The 25,965-nt window shown below is 41.5% G+C and overlaps 1 long non-coding RNA gene and 1 pseudogene across 1 annotated transcript in view; both read right to left on the minus strand.

The window, feature by feature from the left end:
* LOC144223887 (uncharacterized) overlaps nucleotides 1-25,965 on the minus strand; it is a 78,307-nt gene that overhangs the window by 49,567 nt on the left and 2,775 nt on the right. The window lies entirely within an intron of this gene.
* Nucleotides 6,475-8,963, minus strand: LOC144223876 (methyl-CpG-binding domain protein 4-like; annotated as a pseudogene).

Here is a 25,965-nt window from a genome sequence, read left to right on the forward strand (position 1 = left end):
GTATGAAGTTGAAATAAAGGCATTTTCAGATAAAATAGGCCGGTTATAGAACAAAATGAAAACGTGGTAACTATAAAGCTCCTAGGAGCCATGGGAGGCTATCTTGGCAAACTCGGGGTATGCAAAGACTTCTTAAAAGGACACCGAAAACACTACATATAAAATAAAATTCTTGGTAAACTGGGTATCATCAAAATGAATAACTTGTGCTCGCCAAAAGGCACATTAAAAGAAAGAAAAGCAAGCCACAGACTAGAAGAAAAAATTCATAGCACGTGTATCCGACAACGGACTAGTACCCAGAAGATACGTGAAAGGACTCCTCCATATTGAAGTTAAGAAGACAAACAACCGAAGTGGAAAAATGGGCACAAAAAAAAAAAAAGTGTGGGTTTGCAAACGGGCCCCCATACACAGAGGGCAGGGAGAGACCACAGGGAAAAGGAAGCCACTCCGGATTGGGGTGTGGCAACTTTAATGAGCAAGGGAATTGACTTACACGGCTTTTCTTGGGAAGCTGCAGGACGGAGATCCCCGCACCCACCAGCCAGAATCTTCAAGGTTCATACAGAGGCCTTAACAGGGTTCAGTAATGTAAACCAGCGAGCTGATCTCAGCACCTTACTCTCTCAAGGCTACGTCCTTGAAACTCACCAGTTGTGGAATGGTGGGCGATGAACATTCCAGGGACAGAGGAGGGGATGAGGAGCCTCCAGTTGCCCCTGTCCAGCTGAAGGTCAACGGAGGTCGTGTCCTCTCCGTGACCTCCTCCAAAACACAGTTTTACAAAAGAAGATACACAAATAGCCAGTGAGCACATGAGAAGGTGCTTAACTGTATGACTCATTTAGGAAGGCAACTCAAAACCACAGGGAGATGGAAGCACCACCCCTTCCATTAGAACGGCTAAAATTTTTAGGGGCGCCTGAGTGGCTCCGTCAGTTAAGCGGCTGACTTCAGCTCATGATCTCACGGTTTGTGGGTTCAAAGCCAGGGTCGGGCTCTGTGCTGACAGCTCAGAGCCTAGAGCCTGGTTCGGATTCTGTGCGTGTATCTTTCTCTCTCTGCCCTTCCGCCTCTCTCTGTTTCCCTCTGTCTCTCTCAAATACAAATAAACATTTAAAAATTTAAAGAAAAAGAATGGCTAAAATTTTTTTTTTTAATTTCTAGGAGAGAGAGAGAGAGAGACAGCGTGAACAGGGGAGGGTCAGAGAGAGAGGGAGACACAGACTCTGAAATAGGCTCCAGGCTCTGAGCTGGCAGTCAGCACAGAGCTCGATGCGGGGCCCGAACCCACAAACCGCGAGATCATGACCTAAGCGAAAATCGGACGCTTAACCAACTAAGCCACCCAGGCGCCCCGGCTAAAATTTTTAAATGTCAGAAAGGATAATGGGACAACCAGAACTCTAATAGATTTCTCAAAAGAGTGTAAAATGCAAAAATCACTTTGGAAAACTGTTTAGTGGTCTCTTAGAAAGTTATTCACCTACCCAATGGCCCAATGATTCCACTCCTGATATTTATCCAAGAGAAATGAGAAATAGAAACATGCCTGCATTGAAAACTAGTATAAGGCGATTAATAACAGTTGCGTTAAGAATGGCCAAAATGTGGGAACAACCCAGATATTCCTCAATAGAAGAATGAATAAATAAATTGTGGTTTAATCCATCCAAAAGAATCCTATTAACAATACAAAGGAATGAACTACTGATATGCACAATATGGAGGAATTTCAAATATATTATGCTGACTGAGAAGGAGCCAGAGATAACAGAGTACGTACTCTATGATTCCATATATATGAATTTCAAGAATAGGTAAGAGTTACCAATGGTGACAAAATCCAGAAGAGTAGTTTGTTCTCAGGGGGATTGACCAGGAAGGAACATGAAAGAAATTTCTGGGTTGATAGAAATGTTCCATAACTTGATAGGTATGTGAGTTACAAGAATATAAGAATTTGTTAAAACTGACCAAACTCAGTATCTGTGCTTTTCACTGTACACAAAAGATACCTCCCTTTTAAAAACCTCCAGGATGCAGATAAGTTATACTTAGAGAAACTGTGTTGCCTTAAATACTGTAGTATGAAATGGAAAAAAAAAAAATTAAAAATTCATAAACTAACTTCCTAACATAATTTAGAAAAAGAACATGAGAGGGGTGCCTGGGTGGCTCAGTCGGTTAAGTGTCCAACTTCAGCTCAAGTCATGATCTCATGGTTCATGAGTTCAAGCCCCACATTGGGCTTTCTGTCAGCACCAAGCCTACTTCAGGTCTTCTGCCTTCCTCTCTCTCTGCTCCTCTCCCCTACTCTCGAAAATAAAAATTCAAATAAATTTTAAAAAATTAAAATAACCCAATGTGTATATAGGGGTCAGGGGAATGCTAGGAAGATTTAGATGAAGCAGGATTGGTCATTTGATAGTAATTGTTGAACCTGAGTATCAGGTGACAAAAATTCACAACATAATTCTCTATGCTTTCATGTATGTTTGAGAATTTCCATAATAAAAAAAATTAAAATAAACAACATTTTTTCTTTTTGCTTTTAAAAATTTATTCTCATATTCTCTTTTTTTAATGTTTATTTAAATGCCACATTGGGTTATTTTATTTTATTTTTTATTTTTTATTTTTTTTTTATTTCTAGGAGAGAGAGAGAGAGACAGCGTGAGCAGGGGAGGGTCAGAGAGAGAGGGAGTCACAGACTGAAACAGGCTCCAGGCTCTGAGCTGGCCGTCAGCACAGAGCCCAACGCGGGGCTCGAACCCACGAACCGCGAGATCATGACCCAAGCGAAAGTCGGACGCTTAACCGACTAAGCCACCCAGGCGCCCTGTTAAATGCCACATTGGGTTATTTTAAAGCAATTCTAGAATTTGCACCTTTTCATTCATAAACACTAAGAGATCTTTTTAAAATATAAAATTTTAATACCATTACCATTCATAAAAATGACAATAATAGTATATATAATATTAAAATAGAAAAAACTACAATAAAGAAGATAAAAGCAAAAGTTAATAAAATGGATAAACCTCTGAATACCAACCCAAAAAACAAATAGGCATAAATAATATTAGGAAAAAAATTAGAGATTTTAAAAATTGGAAGGGCAACTAGATGGCTAACTTTGGCTTAGGTTATGATCTCACAGGTCTTGAGTTCGAGCCCCATGTCTGGCTCTGTGCTGACAGCTCAGAGCCTGGAGCCTGCTTTGGATTCTGTTTCTCTCTCTCTCTCAAAAATAAACATTAAAAAAATTTTTTTAATTGGAAGAGATTACTATCTATGATTTAATGCAATATATCTGGACATTACATAACATAGATAATTTCACAGGGAAATTTAACTTACCCAGGAAAAAAAAGGAAATTCATACAGTTCTAAAATGATTAAGAAAATCTATGAGTCATTAAAACTAAACTCACAAAATAAAAAGAAAAAAATGTCCAAAACAGTTGTGAAGGTAAATTCATCCAATCAAGGAATTGATTATTCTAATTTTATAAAGCTGTTTTTTGTTAAAATAAATAAATAATAAGTAAGATAAACAGCAACAAAAACAGCAAGAGGGAACATCACTCTAACTAACATAATTTTGATACCAACCCAAGAGAAAGCAATAAGAAAAATTATGGGCCAATCTCACAAAATACCAGCCAGCCAAATGCAAGAATATAAAATAGAGATTAACTACAGTCATGTAATTCACCACATAACAAACTGAAGGATGAAAAACACCTTCCAACATCCAAACACCTTCCAAAACATCTTCCAAAGATTCTGCAGACTCACAGGCACATGAACATTGCATACACACAAACAGTGGTAAAATTCAAAATCCTTTACAACAAAAACTCTTTAGCAAGCTGGGAATAGAAAATAAATCTACCAATGTCTTACAGCAAATGTAATACTAGAATTGAAATATTAGAATTCCCTTAATAATCAGCAGCGAAGATACATGCATCCTCATTTCTGTTCAACATTGTACCAGAGATATTAGCAGAGTAAAACGTGTAAGATAAATAAGAGGAATAAAGAATGGGAGAAAATAATCAAAATTATCATTAATCATGTGATACAATTGTCTAGATAGTAAACCCAAGAAAATCTACCAATAAATTATTACAATAAATTCAGCAAAGTTGTGCTATGTATAAAATAAATATACAAAAAGTCATTTCATCCCTATATGCCTATGATAATCAGACATTTTCTCTTAAAAATATCACTTTATATTAACAATAAAAATATAAATACATACATCTAACAAAATATATGCATGCTTTCTATGAAGAAAAGTGTAAGATGTCATTGAAAGACATTAAAGAAAACTGGAAAATACATGCCACATTCATGGAAGGGAATACTTAATACCATGACTAAAATAAGACTATTCTTCAATCTAATATATAAATGCAATGCAACTGTGAATCAAAGTCCCAAAAGGGATTCTCATGGAACTTGATAAGCTGATCCTAAAATTTATATGGAAGAGCAAAGGCCAAGGATAGCCAAGAAATTATTGAAGAACAAGAGCACCTGGATATCAAAGATTTATAGTCAAACTATAATAATTAGGATGTTGTGACCAACAGATGACCAGTGGAATACACAAAAAGAACATATATTAACACATATGAAGAACACAAGACTTAAACATATGTGTGAATTTGGCAAAGGATAGAAGAGGCGTTAAAAAGCATCAGTGTAGAACAGAAGTTCTTCTTTTTTTCCAACTTCAAATCACATTTTACTATGGGAAAATTGATTTACAGTTTTGGGATTGTTGTCAAATAGCAATTTTTTAACTCAAAATATGTATGTGCACATTCAGTTGTGAAGATCTACCAGTGTTTCACACATTAAGAAAACCTACATCCCTCATCATCAGGGAAATACAAACCAACACCACAATGAGATACCACCTCACACCTGTCAGAATGGCTAAAACAGGGGCACCTGCGTGGCTCAGTTGGTTGAGCATCTGACTTCAGCTCAGGTCATGATCTCATAGCTTGTGAGTTCGAGCCCTGTGTCGGGCTCTGTGCTGACAGCTCAGAGCCTGGAGCCTGCTTCGGATTCTGTGTCTCCCTCTCTCTCTGCCACTCCCCTGCTTGCACTCTGTCTCTCAAAAATAAAAATAATAAATATTTTTTTAAAAAGAGTCTTTAAAAAAAAGAATGGCTAAACAACACAGGAAACAACAGATGTTGGAGAGGATGTGGAGAAATAGGCACCCTCTCACACTGTTGGTGGGAATGCGCATTGGTGCGGCCACCCTGGAAAACAGTGTGGAGGTTCCTCAAGAGGTTAAAAAGAGGGGCATCTGGGTGGCTCAGTCTTTTAAGCATCCAACTCTTGATTTCAGCTCAGGTCACAATCTCACATTTCATGAGATCAAGCCCCACATGGGGCTCCATGTTGACAGTGAGGAGCCTGCTTGGGGTTCTCTCTCTCCGTTTCTCTCTGCCCCTCTCCTGCTCATGCTCTCTCAATAAATAAACATTTTTTATTTCTTATTTTTTTATGTTTTTTATTTATTTTTGAGAGACAGAGAGAGACAGCATGAGCAGGGGAGGGTCAGAAAGAGAAGGAGACAGAGAATCCAAAGACAGGGTCCAGGCTCTGAGCTAGCTGTCAGCACAGAGCCCGATGCGGGGCCCGAACCCACAAACTGTGAGATCATGACCTGAGCTGAAGTCGGACACTTAACCGACTAAGCCACTCAGGCTCCCCAATGAATACTTTTTAAAAGTTAAAAATAGAACTACCCAATGACCCAGTAAGTGCACTACTAGGTATTTGCCCAAATGATACAAAAATACTGATCCAAAGGGGCACATGCACTCGATGTTTATAGAAGCACTATCAACACTAGCCAAATTATGCAAAGATCCCAAATGTCTATTGACTGATGAATGGATAAAGAAGATGAGGTGTATACAATGCAATATTATTCAGCCATCAAAAAGAGTGATATCTTGCTATTTGCAACAACATGATTGGAGCTAGAGTATATCATGCTAAGTAAAGTAAGTGAGTCAGAGAAAGACAACTATTATATGATTTGACTCATATTTGGAATTTAAGAAACAAAGCATATGAACACAGGGGAAGGAAGGGGAAAAAAGACCATAACAAATCATTAACTATAGAGAACAAACTAAGGGTTGCTAGAGGGGAAGTGGGTGGGAGTGGGCTAAATAGGTAATGGGTATTAAGGAGGGCACTTGTGATGAAAGCTGGGTTTTATATGTAGGTGATGAATCACTAAATTCTATTCTATTCTATTCTGAAACCAATATTACACTGTGTTAAGTAACTAGAATTTAAATAAAAGTAACTAGTTGGACTGATTAAAATCTATATGCCTGTAAAGGCAGTTGGTTGTGCTTAATGGAGTTCCTGAGAATCAAACACAAAGTAGCATATAAAAGATGAAAACTTTGGAGAATTTTAAGACGGACTTAATGTTTCATGATTTTCCCAAAGCCTGTCATGATATTTATTTAGCTTACGGTCTTCAGGATGCATCTGCTTCCATTCATTGATGCAAAAAAATTCAGTAAGAGCCACTGCCATATTTGTTAATCCCATGAAGCTTGATCAGCTACTTCTACTGTTTTGCCAGATAGTCATCTGAGAACTTGATAATGGCTTTTGCCCAAAGATTTTAGAGATGAAGAGGTTCATCTTAAGAAGTTCTGACAGATCATGGGGCACCTAGGTGGCTTAGTAGGTTGAGCATCCAACTTCAGCCTAGGTCATGATCTCGCTGTTTCCAGATTCGAGCCCCACATGAGGGCTCTGTGCTAACAGCTCAGAGCCCGAAGCCTGTTCTGGATTCACTCTCTCCCTCTCTCTCTCTCCCCATCCCCCATTCATACTCTGTCTCTATCTCTCTCTCAAAAATAAATAAAAATTAAAATTTTTTGAAAAAAATAAAAGAAATTCTGACACATATCTTCAGTCTGCAGTTCTTGCTACCTCAGCTGAAGAATACTTCTCCAGAAACTTCTGAAGCATAGACATTGCCACTTTGCCTGAGGTCCAACTGAGAAATATAGTAGCAATAAGGAGCCTCCATGGAAAAGTATTTCTTGGACAAGATTAATAGGTGACCAAGGTGTCCACTTCTTAAAGGTTTTGCATCTTGGGGGGCTAAAAGCTTCTTTGTAATATTTGCTTGAAAAATATAGGCTTGTTTTCCTTTTTCTTTTTTTAAACGTTATTTATTTTATTTTTGAGAGAGAGAGAGAGCACATGAGTGTGCACAAGGTGGTGGGGGGCGGCGGGGCAAAGAGGGAGAAAGAGAATCCCAAGTAGGATCCACACAATCAGCACAGAACCCGATGTGGGGCTTAAATTCACAAACCGCGAGACCATGACCTGAGCCAAAATCAAGAGTCAGATACTTAACCAACTGAGCCACCCAGGCACCCCTCCTTTTTTCTATTTGTGTCTGGTGGATGGTATCTTCTTGACATATTTTCACAGAAATAGTCTTTCTCGGTTTTGTGAGCAGTTGTCCATTTCAGAGCCACATTTTAAAATGTCAGTATGCAAATGTTCCTTCCTTTCCCTGACTTCCACTTTTGTTTTTATTTCCTTGGCTTCTAAAAAGATTTCTTCACACTTCTCGTTGTGCTCTGCTTCTTCGACTGAACAGAATTTGTTTATGATGCCAGAAGTTATTTGTTCAAAACAAAAATGTGATCCTGAACTCAGTGATTTTTCTTCTACAAGTTCTCTTTTCTTCATTGGTTACATTGAGGGTCTTCTTGCTCACTCCTGATTCAGAAATGGGGAAAGTTTTATAAAGCTGATGATGGGTTCACTTTCAGCATCCGCCTATGATACTACTCAGATTCCCTTTTCCTATTACTGTGAGCAGAATCTGGAAGACCCTTCTGGCACCCTGGTTTGGTTTCCTTAATTTGAATTCCTTTCAAAATAGTCACCCTCCCTTTGGACTTTCCTACCTTTCTGGAGTCAACATCGTTAACAACCTCATCCTCTTTAAAGTTAGAGAGTCCTGGAGCGACTGGGGGGTGCTCAGTCAGTTAAGCGTCTGACTTCAGCTCAGTTCTTGATCTTGCCATTCATGAGTTTGATCCCCACGTCAGGCTCTGTGCTGACAGCTCAGAGCCTGGATCCTGCTTCAGATTCTGTGTCTTCCTCTCTCTGCCTCTCCCCAGCTCATGCTCTGTCTCTCTTTGACTCTCAAAAATGAATAAACGTGGGGCACCTGGATGGCTTAGTCGGTTAAGCGTCCCACTTTTGCTTAGGTCATGATCTCGTGGTTCGTGGGTTCGAGCCCCGCGTCGGGCTCTGTGCTGCCTGCCAGCTCAGAGCCTGGAGCCTGTTTCAGAGTCTGTGACTCCCTCTCTCTCTGACCCTCCCCTGCTCACGCTGTCTCTCTCTCTCTCCTAGAAATAAATAAAACATTAAAAAAAGTGAATAAACGTTAAAAAAATAAAGTTAGAGAGTCCTGTGCTATTTTCCCTTCCAAACTACCACTTCGTGGAGGAAAGACATCTTTTTTTCCACTAGCCCCATGTCCTAAGGTTCTGGCTTGAATTGATACTTTCATTTTGCATTTGGGATGTCAAAGGTGCTATGCTGCAGTCTTTATATCTGGACTTGATACCCCTTTTAGAAAGTACAGTAAAATCAAAATCTTCCAGCGTAAGAGAAGTCTCTCCATTTATGTGAAGATCATTAGCAAGTGAACTTTTGGACCTGAACTTCAGTCCTTGAGGGCTGATAAAATATCCATCAACTCTTCCTGCTGTTTTCCCCGATCACATTTGCTTCACTACTCTTTCCATCTGCATGGGACAGACTGATGGCATTCTGTCACTGCACACAGTACCAGCAATCTGAGCAGAAGCAATGGATTTCTGCAGCAGGGGATTCCACTCACTGCTGATTTTTATCCCCATTTGTTCCTATCTTCTCCCACTCTTTTCGATACCAGAGCAACGTGTTCCTCGAGGAGGTCAGAGGGCCAGTCTTGGGCTAAGAGCCCACTGGAGGTAACCCGGGGCAGCCCTGCAGTCCCCCAGGCTCCGACCCTGAACCCCAGCAGTGCCTTCAGGGGCCTTCAGGTGGCCTCCAGCAACAGGTTGAGAGAGGGTGTGATGCCCTAGGAGTGAAGCAGAGCAAGATCTGAAAACTTCAGCTCAAAGAGCTAGGCTGAAACCAAAAGCCAAAGACAGTCCAAGTCTATCAGATTCCACAGCTGCTTTCTGGCTACCTCCTTGGCTCAGCCAATCAAGTCCTGCAGAAGCTCTTTAGTAAATGGTGTTGGGATCACCCATCACCTTCGTGGAAAATAATGAAAAGTTTATCCCTCCCTCATATCACACAGAGAATTGATTTTATAGGTGAATTAAAGTTCTGAATGTGAGAAGCTGAAATATGAATATTCCAAATACCTTGTTTGAGGGGAAAGATGAGTTTGGTTAAAACCTAACGAGTCTGAGAGATTGACAGGGATAAAATTCCTACTGATTTTTCATGTTGGATATTGCATCCAAACATCTTGCGAGTTCTGACGGTTGTATTTTTCAGTTGTCATGGTTTTTTAGGAAAAACAGTCATAGTATCTACAAATAATGATAGTTTTTGTTTTCATGCCAATATTTTTATACTAAAAAATGTGAAGGCATTGCCTCTTTTACTTCACAGTATTGGTAAGAAATCATTCTGATGCTTAATCTTTTTGTGTGTTATTTTTTCCCTCTCTATAACCTATTATAATCTTCTCTTCATCCCCAGAAGTCTAAACTTTCATGACTTGGTGTGAGTCTTTTTTCTTTTTTAATTATTCATTGAGATGAGTACTGAGATGGGTCATTTTAATTTAGAGATTTCAGTTTCCTGAATTAGCTAATTATATCCTTCCTCAGCTTTCTGATTCCACTTTCTAGAACTCCTCTCATTTGAATGTTAAACCTCATGAACAGATTTGCACCCTGATTTTCTCCCTCTCCCCTCCCCCGTCTCCCCTCTCCCCCCTAGTTAAGGGTTCCCTTGTTAATGGCAATGTAGGAAGACCTTGAACTCACCTTCTCCACAGACACACAAATCTATACCTATTTATAGAGTAATTCCTCCTGAAAAGGAACTAAGGGCAAACTGAAAGTGACATCCAAATGGAGACTTCAGGAGGCAGTTGGATAGGTTTAGGGAAGGTTTAGGGGAGGGATCTGGGCTAAAGAAACAAATTTGGAGATCAAAGTGTGGATGCTATTTAACATCTATAACATGGGGCACCTGGGTAGCTCAATGGGTTAAGTGTCCTACTTTGGCTCAGGTCATGATCTGGCTGCTCGTGAGTTTGAGTCCCACATGTGGCTCTGTGCTGACAGCTCAGAGCCTGGAGCCTGCTTCAGATTCTGTGTCTCCCTCTTTCTCTGCCTCTCTCTTCTCTCTCTCTCAAAAATAAATAAACATTGAAAAAATTTTAAGTCTTAGAAAGCAAATCATCTAGTAAAGAGATTTCTACCAGGCATTTCTCTGCATATAAAAGGGTTATGGGTGAGCAAGATGTGGCAGCTCAGGCTACAAGAGCCTCCCAACTGGTCGCCCCAGACCAGGAGCCTTACAGATCCCAGCGTGACTAAACAAGTTGTTATTTTCTTGCCCTGGTGTGAAAAAGTTTCAGAAGTGGTAATGTAGGGAATGGGAATACAGAGAAGAGGCTCAAAGACTGAGTCCTGGAGTATCCAAAATTTAGAGAGGTTGGGGAGATGAGGACAAGCCAGCAAAGGAAACTGCAGAAGAGTGAACAGTGATGAAGGAAGGGAGCCAAGGCAGTGTGCTCTCTGAAGCGAAGGGTTTACAAAGAGTTTGAAGAAGGAAGGAGTGATTGAGTCAGATGCTGCAGGCTGGTCAAGAAAGAGGAGGTCTGAGAAATGACCGCTGGATTTAACAACAGAGCGTCATTGGTGACCTTCAGTGGAAGGAAGCGAGGGCCTGAGAGCCTGTGTTCATTCAAGAGAGAATATGACAGCTTTCTCAAGGAGTTTTGCTTTAATGGAAAAGAGAAATAAGTCATCACTAGGGAAAGATTTAGGGTAAGGAAGCTTTTTTTAATCTTACAATTACAGACGTGTATGTTGATGGGAATGATCCAGGAGACAGAGAAAACTTGGTGATACAGAACAGGGAACACCTGCTGGAGCCAGATGCCACAGGAGGGAAGGCCAAGCTCACACAGAGGGACACGGTCACTGTGTAGACGCGGTGATGGGAGGTCCCCAGTTTCTCTCTGATTGCTGGAAGCGAGAATGGGAGAGAAAGGATATGAGGTTTCAGGAAAAGGAGAAGTTGTGAAAGGCCTATCTAGGTGAAATCCATTGCCTTCATCCCCCAACTCTGAATCCAGAGAAACTGAGCTATTTTAAGGACCTGCTGCTCTCAGTACACTATCTGATGTAAAGGGTTCTTATGTATTTATACTTGATCTTTACCATGAGCTAACAGACATGATGAACATTCCTTACAGAAAGCGATTACACTGTACTCCCCACTGTCTCTGCTCTCAACTGCACAGTTTAAGAGTTACTTCTACTGAAATTCTCCTTGTACACATCAAACCCATTACTTTAAGAAGCTAGACTCTGTTGAGGGGCGCCTGGGTGGCTTAGTCGGTTAAGCGTCCAACTTTCGCTTAGGTCATGATCTCGCGGTTCGTGGGTTCGAGCCCCGCGTCGGACTCTGTGCTGACTGCCAGCTCAGAGCCTGGAGCCTGTTTCAGTCTGTCACTCCCTCTCTCTCTGACTCTCCCCTGCTCACATTATCTCTCTCTCTCTCTCCTAGAAATAAATAAAAATTAAAAAAAAAAAAAAAGAAGCTAGACTCTGTTGAGATGAACCTAATAATTTGTATGAAGGAAACCAAGTCCCAACTTCTCCATAAAGGATATTAAGAGCCGAACTATGATTTTTTTTAATGTTTTTTATTTGGAGACAGATCAGCCATAATTCTAGAAACTTTCCTGCTTTCCATATTTTCTTTTTTTTTTTAATAGTTCATTGTCAAGTTGGTTTCCACATAACACCCAGTGCTCTGAACTATGATTGATTTCCGAATATGTTTTAAATACTACACTTTAAAATGCATCATGTTCACATAAACAACTATATAGCAGCCTGGAAATTCAGGAGCAGACAGACAATACAGCTTTCAGCATCAATCATTAAGTTTCATTTCCTGCACACCAGCCCTGTTTCTCCAGCCCATTCATATAGGCTGTATGAATAGCTCCCATAAGCATGATGCTTCAGAGTGGATTTTCTCCACCCTAGTTGGCATTGGGTTTAGGGGACCAAGACACTCTAAGAACAAAGGAAGGGCTCTGGGATTGTGGGGTTTTCTTTAATGTTTATTTTTGAGAGAAAGAGAGAGAGAATGGGGATGAGCTGAGAGAGAAGGAGACACAGAATCTGGAACAGGCTCCAGGTTCTGAGCTGTCGCACAGAGCCCAACATGGGGCTCAAATTCACAAACTGCGAGATCATGACCTGAGCCAAAGTCAGATGCTTAACTGACTGAGCCACCCAGGCACCCCTAGATTGTGTTTTTTTAAATGTTTGTTTACTTATTTTGAAAGAGAGAGAGCAGGAAGGTGCAGAGAGAGGATGAGAGAGCAAATCCCAAGCAGGCTCAATGCTGTCAGCACAGAGCCTGATGTGGGCTTGAACCCACAAACCACAAGATCATGACCTGAGGCGAAACCAAGAGTCAGACGCTTAATCGACTGAGCCACCCAGGTGCCCCACACATACACAAAGATTGTGAGGAAACATACTGCAGACAGAAACTGCTCTAGACCAAAACCCAAGACCCAAGAACTTGGATCCGTCCCTTGCTACACACACACACACACACACACACACACACACACACACACACACACACACACACCAGGGAGCAAGGGCTTGATGAGCTACAGGAGGATCTGCTCTGGACAAGGCTGTGATGTGAACTTTAGGTCGCTTTCTAACCAGCTCACTTAGGTCAGTCTCTTGACCACTTTGAGCCTAATACTATGAATTTCCACTCTGCAGAGGTGCTGGGAGAAAACAGAGACTCAATGAATGTAATTATTATTACTATTACTTAACTTCTCTAAGCCTATTTTCTATATCTACAAATACAATGGCTCCTAATATCTGTGCCCCTTCCCGTGAAGGGTTGCTGTGAGGATCCTGTGAAATCACATATGTGAAGTATGGGCATATTACAAAATGTTCATCAAAGCAAGAGAGGCTATAGGAGACATGAAAGGGCAGGAATGACAAGACCATTTATGATACCAAAAATGTTCCTATTGGGAAAGTATGGTTTCTTGAAAAAGAGCCTGGACAGAAAAAAAAAAAAAAAAAAAAAGGACTAACTAAAAAGTGGATAATTGAAAGAGGAAGGCAAGAGAAAACCTATCTTTGCAAATGGTAAAAATTAAGGCATCGATTCCCCTGTCTTGTTTATTTCTCATGGATTATTCCAAAGAATAATCTCTGAAAGTGGCTTAAAACCAAAACTGGTATTTCTCAAAGTATGGCCCCAAGGGCCACCTCATCTTTACACCCTTGATGAAACTGCTTAAAATAAAATGCCTGGGATGGTCCACCAAGGATTCTGATCTTCAGGCCTGGATTTCAATATGGAAATTTACAGTTTAGTAAACCTCCCAGGTAATTCTGACACCACCAAATACTGAGGACCACCACAGCACCCTGTCCCAGTGAGTAGCCCACTGACCATGAGCTTGTGCCTTCACAGAGAAGACTCCTATCTCCAGGCTGAGCTGAACCTCCTGCTTACCCCCAGGACACCATAGGCTGGTGTCTGCAGTGGTCTATGTCTCCCCTAAAAGCCATTGGTTGTGAAAACAGAAAGCTGGCTTTGTAGGAATATAATTTTTATTAAATGATTATACCATGAGCAAGAATGCTGAAAATCCTGGTATAAAACACTGTTAGGAATAGGATGAATGGGAGAATCTGCCACACATCTGCATTTTTGATCAGAGAGAGGGAAGTTTACAATGTGTATCAAATGTTTTAAAAGTGTGCGAATCGGGGCACCTGGGTGGCTCAGTTGGTGAAGCATCCAACTTTGGCTCAGGTCACGATCTCATGGTTTGTGAGTTTGAGCCCCACATCAGGCTCTGTGCTGACAGTTTGGAGCCTGGAGCCTGCTTCAGATTCTGTGTCTCCATCTCTCGCTCTGCCCCTCCCCCAATCACCCTCTTCTCTCTCTCTCAAAAATAAATAAACATTAAAATATAGTGTACAAATCTTTCGAGCTAGCAGTTCAACTTCCAAGAAAAACATCCTTAGGAAATACAGAGATGTGTGCAAAACTTTATGTACAAAGATACCCATTGTGCCCTACATATAATAAAAAATAATTTAAACCACTCATCTGAAAATTGTAAACTGGCTAGAAAAATAAAGGAATCAGGGACACATGGGTGGCTCAGTTGGTTAAGCATCTGACTGTGACTCAGGTGATGATCTCATGGTTTGTGAGTTCAAGCCCCATGTCAGGCTGTGTGCTAACAGCTGAGAGCCTGGAGACTGCTTTGGATTCTGTTTCCCTCTCTCTCTCTGTACCTCTCCCACTCACTCCCTGTCTCTCTCTCTGTTTCTCTCAAAAATGAACAAACTTAAAAAATTTTTAATTAAAATTAAAAAGAACTTAAGAAAAAGAAATAAAAATAATGGAACCATAAAATAAAATGCTATCTAACTACTACTATTAACTACTTTTAGAACTCATGTTCTAAAAAATATTTATTGACAAGGAAAAATGTTTATGCTTGTTAAGTAAATAGCTGGTTACAAAACAGCACTAGTATTATATGTAACAAATATACCTTACGTGCTTTATATATGTATTTATATATTCGTTATATATACAAACACATATTTACCAAACATGGGAGGGAATTAGAAGAATATTGGTTAAACTATTAAGAGTCCTTACATTCCCCCTTGTTACAGATGATAAAAGCTAATAAATGCTAAAACTAGAGGATGGAAGTTTAAAGACAAATTAGATTTGCATGGTCCCAAAGATATTGATTAATACAAAGGGAAAGATAGTAACTTTATGGTGGAGAAATGAGCAGACACCACAATAACCAAGCGATCAAGGTGAATAAAGCCAGTAAAAAGACACCTCAAGATCACGAACCATTGGATATAATGTGCTAAGAAAGCACACTTCTATGGTATTCTTGCCAAGGTACATAACGTCATTGCAATCATGTAGGGACACCAAACAAATTCAAATCAAGTTACATTCTACAAAATACCCAGACAGTACTCTTCAAAAGGGTCAAGGTCAAGAAAGACTGGGGAACTATCACAGATTGGACAAGATTAAGGAGACGTGATGATTAAATGCACCCTTTAATTCTCGATGGGGTCCTGGAACAGAAAAAGGACATTAGTGGAAACACTGGTGAAATTCAGGTCAAGTCTGTAGTTTATTCAGTAGTATTGTATCCATGTCAGTATCATGGGTTTGGATCATGGCCCTCTGGTGTGTAAAATGTTAACATTAAGGGAAGCGGGGTAAAGGATATACAGGCACTCTTTGTTCTCTTCTATTCCTTTTCTATTGCTCAATAATAAATTGTCACAAAATTAGCAGCTTTAAACACTACCCATTTATTAGCTCGCCAATCCACAGGGTCAGAAGTCTGGGGCAGCATGAGTAGATTCTCTGCTCAGGGTCTTACTAGGCTAAAATTCAGGGATCCATGGAGGTCATGGTTCTCACCTGGGACCCAAGGTCCTCTTGCAATCTCACTCAGGCTGTTGGCAGGATTGAATTCCTTGCAGTTATGGGAGGATATATAGTATATTTGCAACTTTTCTCTAAGGCTAAAATTAGTTCAAAATTGAAGCTTAAAAAGAATGATAATCTCTTGATGGCGATATTTGAAGAAATTTGGTTTTTTTACCTTTTTTTAAAAGCTTATCTTGAGAGAGCGCATGTGCAAGCTCCTGCGAGTGGGGGAGGAGCAGAGAGGGATGGAGACAGAGGATCCCAAGCAGGCTCCACGCTCAGCGCAGAGCCTGACCCAGGGCTTGATCTCGCAAAGCAAGCGATCATGACCTGAGCCAAAATCAAGAGTCAGTCGCTCAACCGACTGAGCCACCCAGGGGCCCCTGTTTTTGACTCTTTTTAAGTCTTCTGCATTGAGTATATATTTCTGTACTCATAAAGGGGGATTTCTCTGTTGTCTTGAGAATATATATACATATGCTTCAAAAATGCTGTGACAAGTCACACCGCATAAGAAAATCCTGCAGTCTTCCCAACCAGACTGGCCCAAGAACAACAAACAAGGATGCCGCCAGCCTGTAACCTCCAAAACTGCCTCTTTCTCAGGCAAACACTGCATGGAATTCAAAGAGAATTCTGAAACTACCTGTCAAGTTAGTCACTTTGTTACAAGAGACATAGAGATTCCCCTCCATATGTGTTCTGAAGAAGACTTGTCATTTGGGGAGTCGAAGACACTTGAATTGTTTTAGTCAATTGTTTTGACTTATTAGTCAAAATCTTTGAATAGGTTGTTATAAATAAGCCTAGAAATGTCATTTTCATGAAGCCTTGGATCAATTTAGATGTTGTTATTCATTGAATAATGACAACATCATGCTGTCTTTCTAAAATTCCAACATAGAATAATGAGACCAATTACTGGGTAAACTCAGCCCTGAGGAGGCCAAGAGGGTGGGTTTTCTCGGCAGTTGTCCAACTTGGAGAATTTGGAGAAATAGCAGATGTTGTATAGAAGCTGCTGACAATGCAGGGCTCAGCCAGGAGCCTCAAAGTAGGAGGAGTGTTCTGGAAAAAGGATGGGTGTTCATTTTTTGAAACAACAAGTTGGGAGAGACATGGACTTAAAGTATTTTCCAGGGGTTCTGGGCTGGCTCCATTGGTAGACCATGTGACTCTTGATCTTGGGGTCATGAGTTCAAGCCCCACATTGGGCACAGAGATTACTTTCAAACAATTAAAATTCAAAATGGAGTGGTTTCCAAATACAAAGCCCTTCAATAATTCTGCAAGGCATGAACTCTTACTCATTTAATAAATACGTATCAGACACTGTTTCAGCCCTGGAGATGCAGTAGCATAGAGTTCACAGCCTGGTGAGAGAAACAGGCATTAAATTGATAACCCCTCAAATAATTACAAAAGCATGACAAAAGCTCCAAAGGAAAATGTCAGGGTTCAATGCTGGTCTGAAGGTCAGAAAAAAAGGGTGCTCTGGAGATGTGAGGTGTTTTTTTTTTCAAATAAACTTCTCATTTTTAGATAATTATAGATTTACATGCAGTTGTAAAATAAATAATAGAGTTTTATTTAAGATTTTATTTTTAAGTAAACTCCACACCCAACATGGGGCTCAAACTCATGACCCCAAGATCAAGAGTTGCACGCTCCACTGACTGAGCCAGCCAGGTGCCCTGAGAGCTTTTATTTTTTTAAATGTTCTGTTTTGAGGGTTCTTTATATATTGTAAATACCAGCGCTTTGCTGGATATTTGCCCCAATCTGTAGCTTTTTTCATCTCCCTTCACACGGGCTGTAGCAGAGCAAAGGTTTTTTAATTTTGATGAAGTACAATTTATCAATTTTTCCTTCTAGCGATTGTGCCCCTGGTATCAAGTCTAAGAAATGTTCTCCCTCATTCTAGACCCTAAGGATTTTCTCCCATGGCTTTTTCCTAAAAGCTTTATAGTTTTGCATTTTCCATTTTGAGTTACAGGTCAAGTCTCATTTTTTTGCCTATGGATGTCCAATTGCTCCAACACTGTTTGTTGCAACACTCTGCTTCCTCTATTGAATCGCTTTTGCAGTTTTGCCAAAACTAAATTGTGTATATTTGTTTGGGTTTATTTCTGGGTTATCTATTCCGTCCCAATGACCTATGTGTCCATCCCTCCTCCGGTTCTACATTGTCTTGATTATTGCAGCTGTGGAGTAGGTCTTAAGATTGGGTTAGAGTGGTCCCTTCATTATTCTTCTTTTTAAAAATCATTTTAGGGGTGCCTGCGTGGTTCAGTCAGTTGAACATTCGACTTCAGCTCAGGTCATGATCTCGCAGTTCATGAGTTTGAGCCCCACATCTGGCTTGCTGCTCTCAGCACAGAGCCTGCTTTGTATCCTTTCTCCCCCACTCTCTCTTCGCCTCCCCTGCTTGCTCTCTCTCTCTCAAAAATAAACGTTTAAAAAATAGTTTAAAAAATCACTTTAGCTATTCTAGAGCCTGTGGCTTTCCATGCAAATTTTAGAATAAGCTTATCTACATCATAAAGAAAACTTTGCTGGGATTTTAATAGGAATTGAATTAATCTTACAGGTCATTTTGGGGAGTAATAACATCTCTACTACATTTACAGGTCAAGCCCTCACCTGAGCAAACTCCCCCCAAACCCCACACCACCTTCATCCGCCACTCCTTCAAGGCACAGCAACAAATGGACATCACAGGAAATGTCCAGCTCTCACTCTGTGGCTCCTGTGGCAAACAAATTGCCCAGATACCGTAGAAAGACTTTCAAGCAGTCACCTCACTGATGATCTCAGGAGCAGAGGGGCAGGCCTGCGCATATGCAGGGTCACCCAGGCAGCAGCAGGTTGAAAAGGAACAGCATGCACTATGCAAACACACTCCTAGGAACTTAGCCGACAAAACTCACCCTGAAGAAAATTAACTCAAGGAATAGAGGAACACTTCCCCGCACTTCTCCTCATGATAGCAAGTCAGAAAGAACAAGAATTCAATAATGCTCAAGGACAAGATGAAAAACAACAGAACGGTACGGAAAGAAAGACTGCAGGCTTACTAAAACTGAGGACAAAAACATTACAGAACAGGTCAATACAATAGAAATGGCAACAAACTAGACCAGAACCAATTATCAAACTTATGACAGAGAGGGGAAAAGGGGTTTATAGGAATAACAGCGAAGAAAGACTCAAAGGTAAAAGATATTAAAGCAATTAGAGAGAAACAGATGGCTATGGAGGTTAGGGGATAGGATGATTGGTGACCCTGCTGTGAGAACCCAGCAAATGGAAAAATACGTTTTCAAAATAAAACACAAGAGGGGTGCTTGGGTGACTCAGTTGGTTGAATCTCTGACTTCGGCTCATGTTGTGATCTCGCAGTTTGTGAGTTCGAGCCCTACCTCGGGCTCTCTGCTGTCAGTGCGGAGCCCGCTTTGAATCCTCTGTCCCTCTCTCTCTCTGCACTCTCCCTGCTCTTTCTCCCTCTTCCTCAAAAATAAATAAAATGTTTTTTTTTAAACCGCACAAGATAACTTCCCTGAATTAGGGAGGGAAAATCTGCATATTGAAAGGGCATACCACATAAGAAACTTGACATAAGAAGCTTAATATTGGGGTGCCTGGGTGGCTCAGTTGGTTGGGCGTCCGACTTCGGCTCAGGTCATGATTTTACGGTTCTCTTAAGCCCCGCGTCGGGCTCTGTGCTGACAGCTCAAAGCCTGGAGCCTGCTTCAGATTCTGTCTCCCTCTCTCTCTCTGCCCCTCCCCCACCCACACTTTGTCTCTCTCTCTCTCAAAAATAAATAAACGTTAAAATTTTTTAATAAAAAAAGAAGCTTAATGTTACATAATGTTTATTTAATACTTATTTAATGGTAGTTGTTTCTGGCTGATGAGCTTTGGAAAGGGTTATATATTTTTTAAATTTTATCATTGTCATTTTCTGCATTATTTGAACTCTGTCGAATAAACAAATATTGTTATCAAATTAAAAGGCTCTGGGACCCAATTTCCACTATAGTAGGAGTGGGATTCCTTTATAGCACCAATGTTTGAAACACCAGCACAATGTTCCACAATTCAACTCATTCTGATACTTTCTACCTGGGGGTGACACCATATTCCACAGGTTAAGTTCTTGGAGAACTGAGCCCACCTCCAATTTCAGACACCAGTTGCAAGCCCAGGCTATGACCTGGGCTTCTGACCAACAGGTTATAGCTTAGAGGCTCCAATGACCTCTGCCTTGGGTGGATTGATATGTCAGAGCAATCCACAAAACTCAAAGAAACAGTTTATATACTGTTTATTATACCAGTTTACCAGTTTATTATAAAAGGATAGACCTCAGGAATAGCCAGATGGAGGAGATGCACAGGGCAAGGTATGGGGATGGAGTACAGAGCTTCCATGCCCTCTCAAAGCATGTCACTCTCCCCCAAATTTCCACATGTTCATCAACATTAAAACTCCCTGAGCCCCCATCTTTCTGGGATTTTTTTTTTAGTATACTTATTTATTTTGAAAGAGACAGACATAGCACGATCAGGGGAGAGGCAGAGAGAGAGGAGACAGAGAATCCCAAGCAGGCTCCATGCTGTCTGCTCAGAGCCTGACGTGGGACTGGAACTCACAAAACCATGAGATTATGACCTGAGCCAAAACCAAGAGTCAGATGCCTAACCGACTAAGGAGCCCAGACACCCCCATCCTTCTAGGATTTTATGGAGGCTTCATGGTTGATGAACTCATTGGTCACTGGCAAATAATCCAACCAGTTCCAACCCTTTAAATTACACAATTGGTTTTTCTAGCAGCCAGTCCTCATCCTTAGGTGCTTTCCAAAAGTCATTTTATTAACATAAGAAAAACCCTTAAGCTTTTACCACTTAGGAAATTCCAAAAGTTTATGGAGCTGTCAGCCAGGAACCACGGACAAAAACCAAATATATGAGTAATATATATTTAACTGCCTGAATGACAAAGTACATATTCCTTTTTTCAAAGCCCTGTAAATATTGGGGTGAGTCTGTGTATTCTGCGAAACAGCATCTTAAAAAAGAAGCCTAGGGACGCCTGGGTGTCTCAGTCAGTTAAGTGTCCAACTTTAGCTCAGGTCATGATCTCATGATTCGTAAGTTCAAGCCCCGCGTCGGGCTCTGTGCTGACAGCTCAGAGCCTGGAGCCTACTTCGGATTCTGTGTCTCCTCTCTCTGCCCTTCTCCTACTCACGCTCTGGCTCTCTGGCTCTCAAAAATAAATATCATCAATCTCCTAATACCTCCAAATAAAATCCTTTGAAAGGAAAGAAACTAGTATTTTGGGGGTGTCTTAGATACCAGGCCCTCTTCTAAGAAGTTTTCATAGGGGCACCTGGGTGGCTCAGTCGGTTGAGCGTAGGACTTCGGCTCAGATCATGATCTCACAGTTCGTGAGTTAGAGCCCCACATTGAGCTCGCTGCTATCAGCACAGAGCCCTCTTCGGATCCTCTGCCCCCCTCTCTCTGCCCTTCCCCTACTTGCACTCTCAAAAATAGATTAAAACATTTAAAAAAAGTTTTCCTACATTATTCATTTACTCTTCCAAACAACCCTTGTAGGTGAGTACTGTCCCCATCTTATAGATGAGGAAACTAAGATTGAAGAAGGTTAAGTCACTTGGCCAAGGTGACATAGAGTGCAAGCAGTGGACCCAGGATTCAAACCCAGCCCGTTCGTCATTGTACTACCCAGCCCACCTGACCTTCACATGGCTTTCAGGCTCTGAACAATGTAGCCCCAACTGCCTCCCCAACCTTGTACACATTGCACAGCTCTTATTTTGTTATAGGTAAATCAGAGTTGTTTCTCTGATCTAATTTTATTGTTTCAAAAAAAAAGAACATCACAGAAAACCAACCAGCAGTTGCTGAAGCTGAATATACCCATATTTTACAACCTAGCCATTCTACTCCTGGGGAAATACTAACAGAAACATGCATGCATTTTTAAAATTTTTTAATTTGAGTATAGCTGATACGATGTTGCATTAGTTTCAGTACAACAGAGTGATTCACCTTCCCTACACATTATGCTTTGCTCACCCCAAGTGGGACTACTGTCACAGAAGAGACGAAGATTTATCCATGGAAAATATAAATAGCAATAAGAATAGACAAACTGCAACAACACACGCATATGAATCTCACAAGCACAATGTTGAGCAAACGAAGCTGGGCCCAAAAAAGTACATATTCTGTGGTTTCATGTATATGAAGTTCAAAAACAGGCAAAACTTTATCTAGCACATGAGAAGTTAGGATAGCAGTTTTCTGCTTCCCCAGGTGCAGGGGAGCAGGTGTGACCAGAGGGGAGCTGACGTCTTGGCACAAATCAAGGCTGTGGCACCAAACTGTCAGAGTCATTGTATTCTTCATAGCCCTGCCCTCACAACGGGGGTGCGGGGCAGGGCCCGTTTTACTCATCATGAATGTTCTTGATGAAGCAGTAAATATTATTAATGTCTTCCTAAATCTTGCCCTTGAATATACATCTTCTTAACATTTTAATACAAGGGGCGCCTGTCTTGATGAAGCAGTAAATATTAATGTTTACTTGATGTTTACAAATCTTGCCCTTGAATATAAATCTTCTTAACATTTTAATATAAGGGGTGCCTGGGTGGCTCAGTCGGTTAAGTGTCTGACTTTTTAAAAAATGGTTATTCATTTTCTGAGAGAGAGACAGAGTGCAGGCAAGGGAGGGCAGAGAGAGAGGGAGTCACAGAATCCAAAGCAGGCTCCAGGCTCTGAGCTGTCAGCACAGAGCCCGACGTGGGGCTTGAACTCATAAACCACGAGATCATAACCTGAGCCAAAGTCAGAGGCCTAACAGACTGAGCCACCTAGGTGCCCCAAGCGTCTGATTCTTGATTTAGCCTCAGGTCATGATCTCTTGGTTTGTGAGCCCCATGTCGGCTCCAGGCTGACAGCAGGGAGCCTGCCTGGATTTCTCTCTCTGCCTTCCCCTGCGTGTGCGCACATAGGCGCTCACATGCTCTCTCCCTCTCTCAAAAATAAACATTTTTTTAAAAATAAAAATAAAATCTTTAAAACGCCATTTTAACACAATACATATATGAGATGGCATATGAGGTGTGTGGGAAGCACTTCTGTGACACACAGAAGTACATGGTTGTCTTGAGAACAAGCACTTGTGTGATCATTTGAGTTCTAAGCGGACTGACCTAGCTGCTCTTTTCATAGAATGTCATTTTTACTCAAAAGAAAAACTGACAAGCCAGTTATTCAGTTTGGCCTCACCTCCAGAAGGGAAGAGTATCAAAGAATTTGTAGACAGTATCTCAAAACCACCTCCACCTCCTCGGGAATAAACAAATACGCTCTCGTCTGCTCTGTGAGAAGGCAGAGGAGCTGGGGACCAGCCCCAAGACGTAATGGTCACAGTTGCCAAACTCCACAGAAAGATACATTCCCAAAGACGGCAGCTCTGCTGCATGACACAGGGCCCAGTGAGAAGAAATGGAATGCATGATCTGGATCGATGTCCCTGAAAATCTTGAATATCCGGAATCCCTTGATATTCAAGGGAGCCTACAGAAAGAGCTCACCCCTTCCCATTGAGAGCTAACCTCTCATCCTCCCTTGTGGAGATCACACACAAGGCAATGCTCACCCACCCACTCCTGCCTCTGCAGAGACATGGACCCTCAGGACTTGTGCTTCCTAACCACGAGGAGGTTAATCTCCAAATGGTGATTGAATCTCAAAATTAGGATGGAGCCACAATATAACCCATAGCGCCTGATAGGGAAGGAAAGAAACTGTACCCCAAAAGGCGCGAGCATGAGCCAGCAAAAGCCAGAAGAGCACCTGTAAGATTGGATTCTAGAATGTTTGATCAAGAGGACTGAAATATATAAATTGAAGGAGGGAGAGTTTGTCCAATTGCCATCACCTTCCCAGGACACAGAATTTAATATTCTGCTAAGAATATTAATTGCTGGGGTGCCTAAGTACTACTAAAAGGGTGCCTGGGTGGCTCAGTTCGTTGAGCATCTGATTCTTGATTTCAGCTCAGGTCACAATCTCAGGGTTATGGGATCGAGCCCCACATCGGGCTCTGCGCAGAGTATGGAGCCTGCCTGGAATTCTCTCTCTCCCTGTCTCTCTCTGCCCCTCCCCAAATTGTGCACTCGCATGTGCTCTCTCCCTCTTTCTCTGTCTCTCAAAAATAAATAAATAAACTTTAAAAAAATGAAGTCATCTAGTCTCCAAGTAAGAGGCCTGACCATTCTCATTTCCTATCTGGTGAACTATGCATTCATGTTTCCAGTTCAAGTGGGATATCTTGGACTTCATAATCATCTCAGTTCAGTAACAAATGTTCATCCTCCCTCCTTGCCTCAGGGAGAGGAGTGTCCACCTCCAGCCACCAAGACACAACGTGTGGAGGTACCAGCTGGTCCCTTCCCTCCTCCCCCACATCCAGGAGCAAAAGTCCTGCCCATTCAGCCTCAATAGCACCCACTGCCACTAACTAGCTGCCTTTTCATAATGTCAGGACCGCATCTCCTCACTTTAAGATTACAGCTGCTGTGGGTCACCTGAGTGGCTCAGTGGGTTAAACCTCCGACTTCAGCTCAGGTCATGATCTCACGGTCCGTGAATTTGAGCCCCACATGGGGTTCTGTGCTGACAGCTCAGAGCCTGGAGCCTGCTTTGAATTCTGTGTCTCCCTCTCTCTCTCTGCCCCTTCTCTGTTCATGCTCGCTCGCTCTCACTCGCTCTCTCTCTCTCAAAAACTAAATATTTTTAAATTTTTATTTTTTTAAATATTTTATTTATTTCTGAGAGAGAGAGAGACAGCGTGAGCAAGGGAGGGTCAGAGAGAGAGGGAGATACAGAATCTGAAACAGGCTCCAGGCTCTGAGCTGGCTGTCAGCAAAGAGCCCAACACGTGGCTGGAATCCACAAACCATGAGATCATGACCTGAGCCGAAGTTGGACGCTTAACCGATTGAGTCACCCAGGCACCCCAATTTTTGAAAATTGAAAAAAAAAGATTATAGCTGTTGCCTCTTAGCCAGTTCTCTCTTCTTCAAATGCAACTTGGTGGATTTACATCCAACACGTTGGCATCATGCGTGGCTTGGATTTTCAGCATCCCAGAGATTCCCACTTTCCCTGGGGGTACCATCATAACTGTTGCTTTAACTGGGGTTCTGTATTACAAACTTCAAAAAGATTGGCTATAAATTGAGGGCTCTTAGTGGTCAAATCAACTGTCCATTTTTATGATTCACTTGATCTTAGCACTGATGTTAGAGGCTGGTTTAACATCAAAACAAAGGCTTACTTTAACCTCACTGAATATGCTGGAGCAAAAATTGAACTGCCTTTGTTGGGGATGCTATTTACAAAAGAAAGGTCCAAGGTACGGCAGGTTATGAAATGCCTTAGAACAAAGGTATTTTCTCTATTAGTCAATGTGTTGGACTAAAGATGGCCATAAATTGATACTGCTAACATTAGAGGTGTCACTGTTCCTTAAATTTGGGCAAGTTGTATAACTGCTTTGACCAGCATAATACTATAAGAGTGTGGCCATGCTGGTCGTAGGCCCAGACCTTAAGAAACAAGCAGCTTCCGTTTCTTGAGTCTTGAAACGGCCTCTCTTGGAGCCGTCAGCCACCATGTAAGAATTCCAACTATCCTAAGGCCCCTCTGCTGGAGACACATGTAGAGATTGCATGAGAAGAGAGGCATGCCCAGCCAGCCCCCAGCTGAGGTCTCAGATACCATGGAGTATAGGGGTGCCTTGGTGGCTCAGTCGGTTAAGCGTCTGACTTCACCTTAGGTCACGATCTCACGGTTTGTGAGTTCGAGCCCCGCGTCAGGCTCTGTGCTGACAGCTCAGAGCCTGGAGCCTGCTTCAGATTCTGTGTCTCCCTCTCTCTCTGCCCCTTCCATGCTCATGCTCTGGCTGTCTGTCAATAACAAATAAACATTAAAAAAAAGACACCTTGGACTATAAATAATTCTTCCTTGCTGTGTTCTGTCTGAATTCCTGTCCCACAAAACTATGAGAAAATGACCATTGCTTTAACTCACT

This window comes from Crocuta crocuta, unplaced genomic scaffold (genome assembly GCF_008692635.1).
Source record: "Crocuta crocuta isolate KB4526 unplaced genomic scaffold, BGI_CrCroc_1.0 scaffold121, whole genome shotgun sequence".
In the NCBI taxonomy this organism is placed as follows: Eukaryota; Metazoa; Chordata; class Mammalia; order Carnivora; family Hyaenidae; genus Crocuta; species Crocuta crocuta.